The following is a 14,164-nucleotide window of genomic DNA, read 5'->3' on the forward strand; positions in this document are numbered from 1 at the left end:
AATGGCTTGCTTTGAAGAGTTACAGTTTTGGTCTTGTTGACTAGCTTCATGTTTAGATAGACGGTTGTTAACGAGAATATAAATTTAAAAGCGTCGGATATTCTCGGAGCTAAAGATCTTTAGTTTAAGTTTCAGAACAATGTTACTAGTGTGTACTACCGAGAAGATCGTGTTAGGCAAAAGAAATGATTCAAGCGCGTAATTAGAAAGAAATTGAAAAAGAAACAAAGATGGAACAACTCGTTACTGATTCGATAGTGTATTCGTCTTAAATTAGAAATGACCCATGGTGTAAAACATGCGGGTGGGATGCCAGGTTCATCGCATTGTTGTCCGGATCCCATTGTTGTGGGTCCATCGACACACGTACGCTTGTACGCTAGAGGAAGACGGGATGAATCGCGTACCTACATACACGAATCATATGTGTGAAAAGCATGAATGTGCGTCCTTGCTGTTGATGCTGCTTGCACTGCAAGAGTGACCGAGTTATATAATGGGCAAGAGATCTATTGTGTTGCTGCTTTCGTGGTAAGGTGGCATAGAAATTATCCTAGTATATGACAAAGGCGCTTACCTAGTTCTGTAGGTATTAACCGACGTGCAGACTCCCACGGGAAATAATAAACGCGCGTAAGTCCCCTCGACTTTATTTTTTCTCATCAATTTATTCCCAACCTGCATAGAATTAATTTACAGTTTTGCAGTAAGGAATCGATGTTTTATTCTGTCGCCAAAGTTTTACTACCACTCCTCCTGAATTCCACAATCCTTTGGACGTCCGAGGATTATACACGACTGCGGGAAAATCCGAGGGCAGCCTCCCACAGGATCGCGAAATGACAATGCAGCTTCAGAGAGAGAGAGAGAGAGAGAGATTTCAGTAATATATATATATATATGTACGCAGAGATAAGGCGGTGTTAATTCGAATCGTGTACACCCTGCAGGTATGCAATTATCGAATGCTCCGCGGGGCGAGGAGATGAAAAAGCGTCCTTCGGCTTAAACGTGACGTGCATTACATAACGCGAGCAGAGAAGCTCGCTTTACTTTTTCTATTAAAGTTAACTTCCTTTGTCAGGGAATATGTCGATATTATTAACTTTTGCAGGCTTGCCATCTCGTCGCTCGTCGTTCGCCGTTCGCACGATGTACCGTAACTCTTATATGCAAATCCGTTGTAGGAGAACAGAAGAGGGGAAACCGATCCGGCCACCCGTGGCATAATGGCGAACATCAGCCGACTGGGTTAATCAACTTTGTACTTTAATGAATTTCCATCAGATTTCCCCGAGCGCTTCGAATCCCCGTAGAAAAACCGCCATCGAAAGAATTGGATTTGATTATACTTCCCTTTCGTTTTCATAATTTTCTCAATTTACTCTCTCAAGCTTCATGGATATAATAGTTAATATTTATTCAAAACATTCGCCAATTTTCTAAAGCTCCGATCGTTTCATACGGTGATGACTACTGACGATAAATAGGAACAAAAATATCAGAACGCGCGCGTGAAATGAAAATATGTCAATTCTTCGCAATCTAATACGTAAGGGTAAAACAAGAAGTTGAATTATTTATTAAACTCTGAATATTATGTATATACGATTAAACCTACTTTTGTACTTCTGAAAATATTACACGGTTTTTTATTTCATTTCATTTCTTTGGTCATGAATTTCATTACAAGGTAATCGAGTTGACTTGCAAATTTTCATTCGCACGTTACACAGATAGAATATTGAATTTATCAGCAGTAACGAGCAATCCGAGAAGGGTTTTACATACGCCATACTTGTAGAATTATAATAGTGGTTGAACGGAATCCCCCTGTTTTCTAGAAACATGTTTGTAAATCTCGAGATAAAAATCGCTACAAGAGTAGAAAAATGCAGAGAAGTACAAGAATTGTCGATTTAAAAAAGAGCAATTGAAAAAGCTTACATTGGACCAAACGAATAAACTAAAGAAATGAGAGTAAATCCCCGAGAAAAGAAGCCGTAAAAAGGATTAAAAAACAAAAAAGAACGAAAAAAAAAACCACGTGAAATAGAAGAGATAATACAAAGAAGGATATAACACGGACTTCGCGTACAGATAAGCCTCATATTAATGGCCTTGCGAATTATATCAACGAAACAACGCCAAGGCAAACTGCTGCGGTTGTTTTCCACGCGGGGTGGCGCAGTCCCATCAAGATACCACCCCATGCCATACCGCCATGGCACAGGGGTGCCGTAGCGGTGGTCGTACAATACATTTTAAGTTGCAAATCTAGATAGCGTTTAGCCGAGGTCGAAGCAGAGTTTTTGGCGTTACACGGTCGCAAAATTCTTTCCTTCCGACTAACTTCGAGCTTGAATTGATAATGCCGTCTCAACCCCGAGGTCAATACGGATGATGAAATTTCCCCTCATCATCGGTCCTCTGAAATATCAGTGTCCACGGATGATCGAAAGGCGAAAGTTCAGAGATTTGAAATCTATATCGTTTTTCTAAAAGCGGATAAAAAATTACGTGGTCAGAAACTGAACATAATTGCTCAATACTTGCGTGCCAAAATACGTACGCGAGTTTTCCGCCGCCTAGCATTGTTTGCCCAATGATAAATCTCATCGTGCAGTGTTCAAATGCAGCGGTTATGTCCGCGGAATTGGCAAGCTAAGCGCCGCGCCAATTATATCGAGGTGAACTTTTACCCGGAATTTTTGCCAGACACGCACACACGCGTCTGCATTCACACGAGCGAATAAATTTTCGCCTTTTGTGGACCCCACCTGCAATGCATCCTCCCCACGAGTAATCAGAACCGGCGTAACGAGCTTAAAAGCACCGTAACGCACCCGAGGGCCCGTAATTTGCATCGCGGAACTCACTCGTCTGCGATAACATTTTCACCTATCGTTATTAGCTCTCCGTATTTTGCGATGGACGCGCAGCCTTCTTTGTATCTCATTCTGATTTTATCAGCTCGTACGGAGTGACAGAGAAGAGACTGAGGCGTAGACGTCCTTTCCTTGTAAATCGTGAGCTTAGCGAAGGGTTGACGATTTTCACCCCGAGAAATAGATATTTTTACTATATAAGACATCATGTTTTTCTGAGAATATTATTTCAGCACGAAAATATCGACTAAATTTAAGGACAAATAACAAAAGAGACTAGGAATAATTTCGTTCTGTGGTGTAATTTACCAAGTGACGGGTGGATTTTTATAACTGTAAAGTTTAAGTTGTACGCATAGAATTTCCAATCCAGTGAATTTGTATTTACATTAGCTGTGTTTATTGCAGTCATAATATGTATATAACAAAGCACGTATAGATGTTTGTTATGTATATAAAGTTTGGATATGAGTTTGCAGGAGAAATCCTGAGTGGCGTAATAAATTATCTTAGCCTCGCAAAGTTTTACGAGACAACCTGTCTCCGGTGGAAAATAGCTTTTCGAACGTTTCTCGTTTCTATTCACTCTTCGTGCCAAGCTTCAAAGCGATTCCCTGCGGAGAATAAGTTTGACCCTTCAACCCTCTCCCGGCCCTCGAAGCTGCGACGCGCCTGCCGTGTCTTTGAGTCCTGAAGGAAGGAGAAGAGAGATGCGAAGAGAACGAAAACGAAGACAATAAAAAAAAAAAAAAAACACACACTCACGCATACACATAGTCGCGTGTATGTAGGGCGGGAATGGAAGAAAAAAGAGAGACAGCTTCCAGGATCGTAAAGCTATACACGTCGATTTTATAGGCGATAAAATCGCGGTATGTTCGGTTGTGTACGCAGGTATAACTTACATGTATATACGCTGTATAGAGATATTCGATTCAATTTGATGTAGGCTTGCCGAATGAAATTCTCAACGAAAGGAATTTTGTCTAATGCAATGATAATAAATTTTCTGTTATCTGGTTAGGCCATTCTGACGTATAAAACGGAATCTTCCAAAGGCGTGGAGAATTCTCTTCAATTTATGTTAAGTTCTGAAATAGAGTATATAATACGAAACGCATTCAAGCATAAGTGAGCGACTTTGAATAGTTTCAAAAGTTGAGAAGTGTATACGTTGGAAGCGTCGCGGAAAGTTCTTACTTTGAAATTAAAGATGATTTTTATGACGTTAAGCTCGGCGAAGCGGTGGATAAATTCTTTTGGAACTTAACTTTGGCAACTCGAGATAAACGGGAGGAGAATTAAAAATAATTATACGGTGAAAGGTTTTTCTTTTGTCTTCGGGCAGAGATTGTAAAAAAAATTCGAGAAAGCTCCGCGACCCAAGGTTTGAGCGTTCTCCTTGTTTTGAACGTTACATCTTATATTCGAAAAATATATGTATACACGTACATGATTACTTACATACATACATCGCATGGATCTTAAACAGTATTTAATTATTATAATTATTTTACAATTAGTTCACCCGGCAGAGGAGACGCGCTCTTGTTTACTCTTTGAGCAATTACTTTATAACGTTGTGGTTTTAATTAGTTTCCGCATTGCGACGCCCCGCGCCGTTATCCCTTGCTTTCGTTTTTACTATAACATTATTATTTCTCATTATTTTCACCAAAGAATAATCGCCGCTTCAACTTAGCGTTTTGAACCAGTTTTTTTCAACAATACCATTTCGTTATATCCACTCGGTCCTTCTGGATTCGGTTGCTCGATTCCAAGACGGCTTTCAAGGCTTAATTTTCACCAAAATTATTCTCTACTCTTTACGCGTATTGTTGGCAAGAAAGAAGAGAAAGAAAAAAGGCACGGTATTTCATATTTTATTCAAGCCCATATTTTCAGTGATTCATTCAATTAAGAATTTAATTCAGTGGCTGCGAAGGTGAAGGCGACAAAACCGGAACAAAAATTTGTCAACCGAACGTCCGCATTCACTGAATTCAATTAAGATTTTTAATTACCACGCATGAAGTAATTTTTTTTTATCACAGCCACTCGTCCGTGGGCAACGTTCGAATCTTGAAGGCAAATATGTGCAGCTATCATATTACACGCGGAAATTCTTTTTCCCCAATCTCCATTCAATTTTTTTCATTAAAAAGTGAAAGAATGCCACAACGTCGGGGGTTCCAAAATTAAAAAAGGCAGTATAAAAGAGCGCGGGACTGAAAGTTATATGTACACGGGGCAAATACAGAAAAACACAGAGTACATGGCAAATATAAATACCCTGAAAGCGGAAGCGCCAAAAACCATTGAAATTATCAACCCTTATCAGGTGAATGATAAATACGTCGAAAATTGAAAACCCGTGTTAATTTCGGCCTGCGACGAGAAATTCTGGGTTAGGGTGGCAATTGTGAGGTTCTCTCTCCATGGCTTACGGTTACCCATGAATATATAGGTGTCAAGTTATTAATTATAATTAAAAAGAGTGTAGAGAAATAGTTCAAAATCAAACGTCTTATCAACTCTTGCAGTGTTTCCACAGTTTTTAATTTGCTATTTCTTTTGGAGTGTTCAAGTACAACTTAGAATTCATGTTATACGCGTTGTCCTTCTGTGTAGCGAAAACGTTAGAAAAAAATCTGTGAGATTAATTAAATTCTTGTACCTATATGATACGTGCAACTAAACGAAAAATTGATCAATCTGCCGATGAATAATTCTGGTTATACCACATTATACATTTTATAGTTATTTTTCCCGACGCAATTGTTCCAGTCAGTAAAAAGCCCTGAAAGAAAAATTGCCTGTACGGAAAAAAAAAAATTTCTGTTGGATTAACTACAACTTTGGCAAAGTGTCGAGGGACTGGCGCAGTCTTCCATTAAAGTTACTACAGTTTTCTGTTAAAGTTACTGAAGCTATACTGCGCGTTACTATACAGATAGACGGTCCAATTTACCACGCGTGAAGAAAATTTGCAATTACAAAAAAATGCAGTAAAGTCAAAAACAAAAATATGTCAGTCGCAAAAGTAGTGGATGCATCGGTAATTATTGTTTCGTTTACGGTTAAAACTTGTCGCTGTCGAAATTAATATTTTGCATTATATCAGACAGCTTTAGCTCTTATACATGCAATTACTTGGTAAACATCTGAAAAGATGTTGTAAGAAAAACTTTGTGACATATCTGGTTCAGTTCGAGTCCTCAGGGACTTTTTCTTCGAATATCGTTGGGCATTGCACGGTTTCAGGTACGCGCTTCTCCGAGAAAGTGGTCGACCAACTTGTTGACGCAAAGGGAACGTCTCGACTTACCACGCTCGTCAAGAAGCACATCAAGAAGCTCTGACAGTGCCCGGTAACTGACAAAAGTTCGCAACTTGTTTGATGAGAAATTGGATTTATACTTGTAGCTTGACGAGGACGGCGATACATTCGGTATAGAAATTTGAAACCATAAAAAAAGAAAAAAAATTAAAGAACGAGAAAAGAAATGTTAATAAAAAAAAAGTACCAAAGAACAAATTCATTTCAGGTTCCTATTATGCGATCTGCAGTTTGCGACCCGTTTTCTGCAAAGAAACACGACCTGCGTGTTCACAATGACGATGAGGATAAGAAGCGTCTTTGAGGAGTGGCAGGAAGTTTGGTCTGCTCGTTCCCCTCCTCCTCCTACTCCTCCTCTTTTTCGGCTGTGATAAAACCCGCGTGAAATAATGTATTCATCGGGTACCTTATACCGCGGTTACGCAAACCCCCATCAGGGCAATGAAAAAACTTTGCATAATGAAACTAATATTCGCTACACGGCGTCACGCGAGCCGGCTGGGAGGAAAAAAATGTGACGGTGATTTAGATTTTTTACGAGTGACACGCATACAGGTACGAAGTGTATGCAGCGGTATATTGCAAGCATGCCTTGACGTATGGGTGTGAGATTTCCAACACGATGTGCGTCGCTGTAATCGTGTGCAATAATAAGGCCAGTGACAACGCGTCTTACCGTCTTACGTCCGTCTAATCGACATTTTTCGCTGAGGAAGAAGGACGGAAAGGGGATTGACGGGGTGCTCGTAATTTTCATCCCTCGGTTTGAAAACAGATCGCTTTATTACCGCAGGGTTCGGCTGTTTGTGGGATTAGCTTTTACGGATCCGCAAATCACGCCCTCCTAGATACAAGCAGCCTGCGTGATCTCGTCGGCACGTGATAAGCGGACGAACCATCCCGTCTGTATAATATAAGACTAAGTGGCGTACGAGTTTGAAAACTGGAGAGCTTGTTATACACGGCTTAAAGGCGTTGATTATAATATAAATTTGTAGGAAGCCCAATTCCGAACGTTCTCTTACACGTATTCAACAATGATGTACTTGAGATGAAATTTCGCCGAGTTTTGCCTTCCGTTTCTTCTTTATTACGAATTTCTTCATCTTGAGTTTACATCGTCAATCCATCTTACATCTTTTCTTTCTTCTCCTTCCCTTCCTTTCCAGTCATACGTATTTGTAAAGTTGTTCTTTATGTATAACTTCTTTTTCACTCCTCTGCAACCCATGCTATAGTTTGAAAGAATAAAAAGAAGTACAACAATGCTTTTTCCGACGTTAAAATGAAAAAGTTTAACGCCACGATATCCCCGCTCATATTGCATTTGGATAGGTACGTGTAGGTGAATGTATGTATGTAATATATACATCGCCTGTATAATATACACACACGTAAGTTACGGTATTTCCTACATGTACGGATGAAAATGTCTTTGAAAGAGAAAGTATCATGTGACTCCACGAAGCCAGAGAATCCTTCAAAAACCCAGAACGACCCCAGGCTTCGGAATATGTATACATACAGTATACATAGATAGCTCGACGATATATGTTTTCTCCTCCCAAAGAGGCGTCCGCGCGCCATCCAGGAAAAACCGACCAACTTTCTACTCTCCAATTTTCCTCTGCCGTCGGGTAAATAAATTCATTTACTTTTTCGTTACTCGACCAAGTGCTTGCAAGTACACTTGTACGTATATACGCATATACAGGGGATGCGACGGAAGATGTAATAAATAATTGTCGAACGAAGAAGACGTCATTTAAGAGAAGAAACAATAATAAGTTAATATAACGATAAAGAAATTGAAAATTTTTAGAAGAAATGGTCAAAAAATACGTCGCATCGTACGGCAATATTATATGTGACAAACGTGAAAATTCTTCCTTCCATTTTCAGACCGCGATTATATATCGATGTGCCGCCTGAGCTTCGTCCGTTCTGCAGGTGTACCTTCACCTACACCCGCACCTACACACAGAAGACGTTTACGAGTTTCCCGATAGCCCTAATTTCGCGAGGAATGGATTGTTGATTGATTCTGAAAAAAACGCACGGTCGTCTTCTCCTGAAACGCTGCGCACATGAACCCTCCCGATATTTCAATTCTTCGATACTTTATTTCCCTGGAATAATGCGGGAATGATTTTTTTTTTTCTCCTTGTATCAATAACGAGAACTCGATGGAATGTGGGAAAATCTCTTGCAAACGAGGTCGTCTTTATAATTGGAACGGTGAAATTGAAATAGAAATAGCAAGTCCTCCGGCTCCGGTGATTGGAATCCTCTTCTGCTTACTCGTGAAAGTAGAAAATGAATCCGATCAGAGACGATGCCTCGTATTTCCACAGACGCGTACGTCACACACGATGTTTAAACGTCTGAATTCGCACGTGCCGATGTATGCATCCGCAAATTTATTCGCATTCATGCTGCACTCGATAGATGACCTGTCACGCTTTTTGAGAAAGAAGATCAGAAGAATAACAAAAAGATGTAATCACCCGCCGTAGGAAGAAGCAATTACTTTTCCAATTTCGATTCATAGTGATTCGTAATAATTCTCCAAGCCCGTCGTCTCCTCGAATTAGCCGTATGTTAATATACCTCGACGTATAACTTCGTAACTGTGAATACATGCAGGGAGAAAAGCTTCGTATGTATAACGTTAATCTCGTTACCATATTCAAATTTCGTTTGAATACCGCGGAATACCATCAAGAATTTCTGTTTTTCATTAATCGCGCAGTATAATTTAACAGCTAATTTCTCCCAATCTTGCCAATCGTGAATACATGTAACGCTGCATCGCATCGTCTAACATTTCTTGAAAATGGTTCACCTGACAGGAAGAGGACATCTCATACTTTCATTTCACAATCCTCGAAAATCGAATCAAATTTGGCAAATATTTTCGCAAGCGACAAAACTTTCAACCTTTTCCATCAAGAGAGCTCGGATAAAGGGGGTGAAATTTTTCAAATTTTTTGTTTTTTTCTTCCTACCCGCGAAAGAATTTTAGCCCCTCGGTATTCGCGGGGAGTTTAGGCACGGCCCGGGCTGACGGCTGACGCAATTAAAAGTTTTCTACTTCTTGCGGTTAATCTGTCTTTGTCCTGGGTTATACCCGTTATGAACGACTCCCCTTAATGTCGCGTTGTCGGCATCTCCGTCCGTTCCGCAGTCCCGGGGATGAAACCAATCCTGCATTATTCATTAGGCACACCATTTCTCACATTTTTTTCCTCTCCTCCCCTTTTTCGCCTTCTTCCTTCTCCCCCTCCTTCCCTTTCTTTTCTTTCCCACTTCTCACGCTTCGAAGCATCGCTGGATTCACGACGTGTACAAAGAATTAATTTACACTCTCATTGTCAGTTCTCGGTAAGTTCTATCTAGTATTCCCAGCTATGCGTACACGCGAGAAAAGACGAGAAAATTTCGTTGATTGAAAAATGCAGATTTTCAGTTGAAATAACCTTACGTCTTTTCCGAGAGAAAGTGACGCACGAAAAAGCCTAGAAGCTGAGCCTCTTCCGCCCTGGTGAAAGGAAAAAATCACGCTCCGCAAACATAAGAACGAAGCTGCAATAACGTCACGAATAAATATCAAATTCACGACTGTGAATTTTTTTCTCCCCGCCTTTGCAGCACGGCTTCGCTTTGGTACGATTCCACACAAAAATTATGCGGTTCCAGCAGCCGGATTCACCCCCTGCGGACATACAAGTATTCGCATCGCTGCTATCTATCCCTGCGCTTCTCTTCGCCCCCAGAGTGCAGAGTTATAGCGAATCGAGAAAGGTTCGATTTACTTATCGCCTGCACTGTGGGTATCGGTATAAGCTTATTTTCTTTCATGTCCTTACGGGGATCATTGCAAAGAGCTTCTCTTCCTCCATTTCCATATTCGGCTCCTTTTACTTCTTCGATTTGTCGCGTCTTTTTTTCAACTCATTATTATACATACGAAAATGTGTTATGCAGCATTTGATTTCCGTAATGACGTCTTTTTCAACGCGTACGTGCGTGTCTGATATGTATATATGCCGACACCCTAGCTCTGTAGGTGGGCAAGCATATTATACACATAAGGGGTACAGCGATACGCGCACCTAACATGTAGACGTACACCGAAGGCGAGAAGGGAGTCGCTATAAATCAGAAAAATAATATCCTAGCCGCATTAAGTTACGATCTTTAATTTTGTACACCTTATTTACGACGTCCTTCGTTAAGCTTGTCCCTTCTTCATTCTCCACTGTCACTTCGCGTAAGATTAACGAACCTTGGTGAATTTAGTTCATTTAATTTTTTCTTGTATATTGTATGATATGCATTTTGAAGAAATTTTTCTTCTTTACGTTACCTTCAAAAATCTGCCCACAGTTTTCGCAAATATACAACAATTCGGTTAAATAAATAACGAGCCTGTACACGTTTGTTCAGATTTTCTTCAAGTAGCTATGATTCGAAAAGTCACGCGATTCGTTCGCTGCGATAACGTATCCGATGATTTTTCCTAAAGTCCCTTCACTGGATAAATTAACGATCGGGGATATTGAAATTCCGAATAACTTGAAGCTGCGCTAAAAGGAAATCTCTTTTGTCCGTTCGTCATTTTCGCCACACATTTTCGTCATATTTGTCACATGGTCAGTTTGAACTGAGAATACGCGTTAATTCATTTTTAAACGAAGAAAATTCAGAGATTAGAAATTTACGAACCTCGTTTGGCATATTTTGTAACATTCTTAATTAAGATAATCCTACACAACTACGTCATTCAACCTGCATTTTAAATCATGAAATTTTTGCGTCATCCTTGTAGTTTCTCAAACATTTTCAATGTAAAAATCCCAAACGTGACCGAGTCAAAGTGACAAACATCTCCAAAAGTAGGGCTGAATAGCTCTAAGGCTTGGAAATCTCATATACGTAGGTACGTAGTCGGGTTGAATATCGAAATTCGACGCGGATACACAGAGCTGAGACTTGAATTTCTTATCCTCCACACAATCTCGAATTCTCAACGGTTCAGCTATCTGGTATTACATCTGATACCTTCGGAAGCACAATTTCGACTCCCCCTTCCGTTCCGGCATACGGGTACGTATAGGTACGTATAGGTATGTATTCCCGCAGCGGATCGCTGGTGTAGACGTTACCTTAAATTGCATGATGGTAGGGAAATGTGTGCAGCTAGCTAGCTAATCAAAGCAGCTGTATATACATATAATATAAAGTTCGCGATGACAACATCTCTTGATTAACTCGCAATAAATGTCCCTTTTACGCGAATATCCTGACACATATCGCACTGTATATTCTTTCCGAAAGTGCGTTGAAGTCGTCTGCATAAAACGCATGCATTCGGCGTTACGTACCTCAGATAACCCTCGTCATTTGTCAAGCGGAGCAATCTGTGAACGGAGTAGGTATTACTCAAACCGACATAATGGCAGAGCCATGCACCCGCCATAATCGTTGCAGCCAGAGTCCATATACGCTCTCAACGTTATTGACGCACTCGAGGCAATTTGCATCAGGGGAGCAAATCGCCGGTCCATTCGGCACAAGACCTGTCGCAATAATCGTCAATTATATCTCCGATTTGAGGAGAACGCGCGACGATCAGCATCTGCCGCTTTCACGTTTAGTAGAGGAAGAAGGAGAAGAAGATGAGGAAGAAAAGAACATCTTTTGGTGGAACGAATTCTTACTCTTTCGTGCATTGTCTCGGCATCTGCGGGAATAAGGAAAAGCCCGGCGTTGGATAAGGGACCACGAGCTTTGAGATAAGCCGAAGGATGCGTACGATGTACGAGTCGGATCCTGAAACCCTATCGAGTGACAGCCCGTCTATGATGATATTTAAAAATCGCTTAATGCCTCTAGATTTTGGATTTCGATAGTTTTCCGCACGATACGGATGACGTTGATTTTTCAGTTCCATTTATCTCTTTCGCATCCCGACGAAGACTCGCACTTTAACGGATGTAGATTGATTGGCTCGAAATCGCTACGGAAATACGAGTATAAGAGGAGCTTTGTATCCTAGATGTAACGTCGAAGTAAACTGTCTTTCCTTGCGTACGCGTTGCGCTTCGACTTGCAAGTACCAACCAAACTGGTTATCATCGAGAATGAATAGAATTTTACCTTTTATTTACCATTTATATCCAGTTCTTGGCAATAATCAATATAGTTGCTATGATTCTAGTATTTCAGTTCCTCTAAAAAATTACCGCTGGTTTGACTGCGGTGCAATTTCAACGAATTAAAGCCAAGGTGAAATGTCGGTTACTATTCACGCCTTACGATCGAGTTGTTACAGTGCGTTGACAAGCTGCGAAAATAACAAATTCCGAAATTTGATGAAACTGGAGGAGGGAAAGTATAAGAGAGACAAACTTACAGCAGTGAAAAATATTTTACGATGAAAAGCGTGATAAATTCTCGCGCACAAGTTGAACGTGTTGGAATATACGTCATGTCTACGTATAACAATGTATACTTTCAAGATATGATTTTCACACGTTGATGTGCGTATAAAACGAGATTTACACTGGTCAATTTACTTGATAAATTTTATATTTATTTTTTTTGCGGGTTTACATACACACAAATGTATATATGTTGGTATGTTATTCGCGTAAGCATCGATTCGCTTCTTTATCCGTATAAAAGTGACAAAAGAAATGTAGTCGATGCACAGCTTATCGATAGCGAACAAAATCTGGCAAGTAGTAAAAGTCGGTAACGAACGTACATTTTTCGTGCATCTATTTCTTTCGCGCCAGATTTTTTCAGTCGACGCAAGTCGTCCACGCAGGGTGTCGCGTTTAAAATTCCACCACTGAATACAGGCAGCCTCTCAAAACCACTTGGCCGCTTTTCCTACCATTTTCATCCCCATTCCTCTACTTTATACATGTGTTCGTAATGCGTTCTTGTAGTTTTTAAATGCTGCCTACGTCTTGCGGGACATTTTGCCGTAGACGTTAAAGCTGGAACCAGCTTGATATGCAATGCCTTGAAATCGTGCAATTATACCTGCGAGAAATCGGCTGATTGTGTGCCACTTCAAGGAGCGCAACGTTTATAACATTAAAGTACCGGCAATTAACAAAAATGTCCAAAGTTTCAAGTTTATCGACATGAGCCGATGCATATCAGTTCAGAAATTTGCCCCGAAATATTTTTAGACCTCTTCCGTTCAAAAAATGTCGTTAAGTTTCCGCATCTTCTTTTAATAACTTCCCTCCTAGGTACTTGATAATACTTGTGAATATATAGTAACAGTGCAAAGAAGTAGAACGACGTAATTATTCTAGAATTTTTTAGCCACGATTAGAGTTCCATTATAACAATTGTGCGATCTCAATTCATACGGATCGTGTCATTTTAAAAATGGAGATGAACAGAGTACGTACGATTGCTTTCCGCGTGCATAAATGAGACTCTCACATGCGATAAGGCGTAGTTGTGAAAACTCGCCAGATCGATTATACCTGTATTATATAACATGCAGCAGTACAGATTCAGGATTTTCGGAGAGCACAAATTAATATCATCCGAACGTGTGTACACGTAATATATCATGCGAGGATCAGGCGAATCTTCACTTGCTATATTAGCATTAAACAAGCATCAATGCATCTTGGAAGTGTTTGCCACTCCTGAATATTATTCTGACGTGTAATACCCCGTCGGTAAGCATCTTGAATTATTGCTGGTACACATATCGCCGGCGATTTACTCAGGGTGCCTTTGGGTTCACCGTAATTTATACTGTGGCACCGGTAAGGAGGTCAAATACAAGACATCGTCGATTTTCATTACTTTGACTGTAGTAATATACTAAACGGAAAATTTTTCGGTGAACGAGCTTTCGCGCAACGCCTTTTAACGGCAAGTTATTCATACACGACAA

At 40.3% G+C, this 14,164-nt stretch overlaps 1 protein-coding gene across 1 annotated transcript in view; it reads left to right on the top strand.

The window, feature by feature from the left end:
* Positions 1-14,164, top strand: part of nAChRalpha1 (nicotinic acetylcholine receptor alpha1) — a 104,724-nt gene that overhangs the window by 64,483 nt on the left and 26,077 nt on the right.

Source organism: Neodiprion pinetum, chromosome 6, assembly GCF_021155775.2.
Source record: "Neodiprion pinetum isolate iyNeoPine1 chromosome 6, iyNeoPine1.2, whole genome shotgun sequence".
Lineage (NCBI taxonomy): Eukaryota > Metazoa > Arthropoda > Insecta > Hymenoptera > Diprionidae > Neodiprion > Neodiprion pinetum.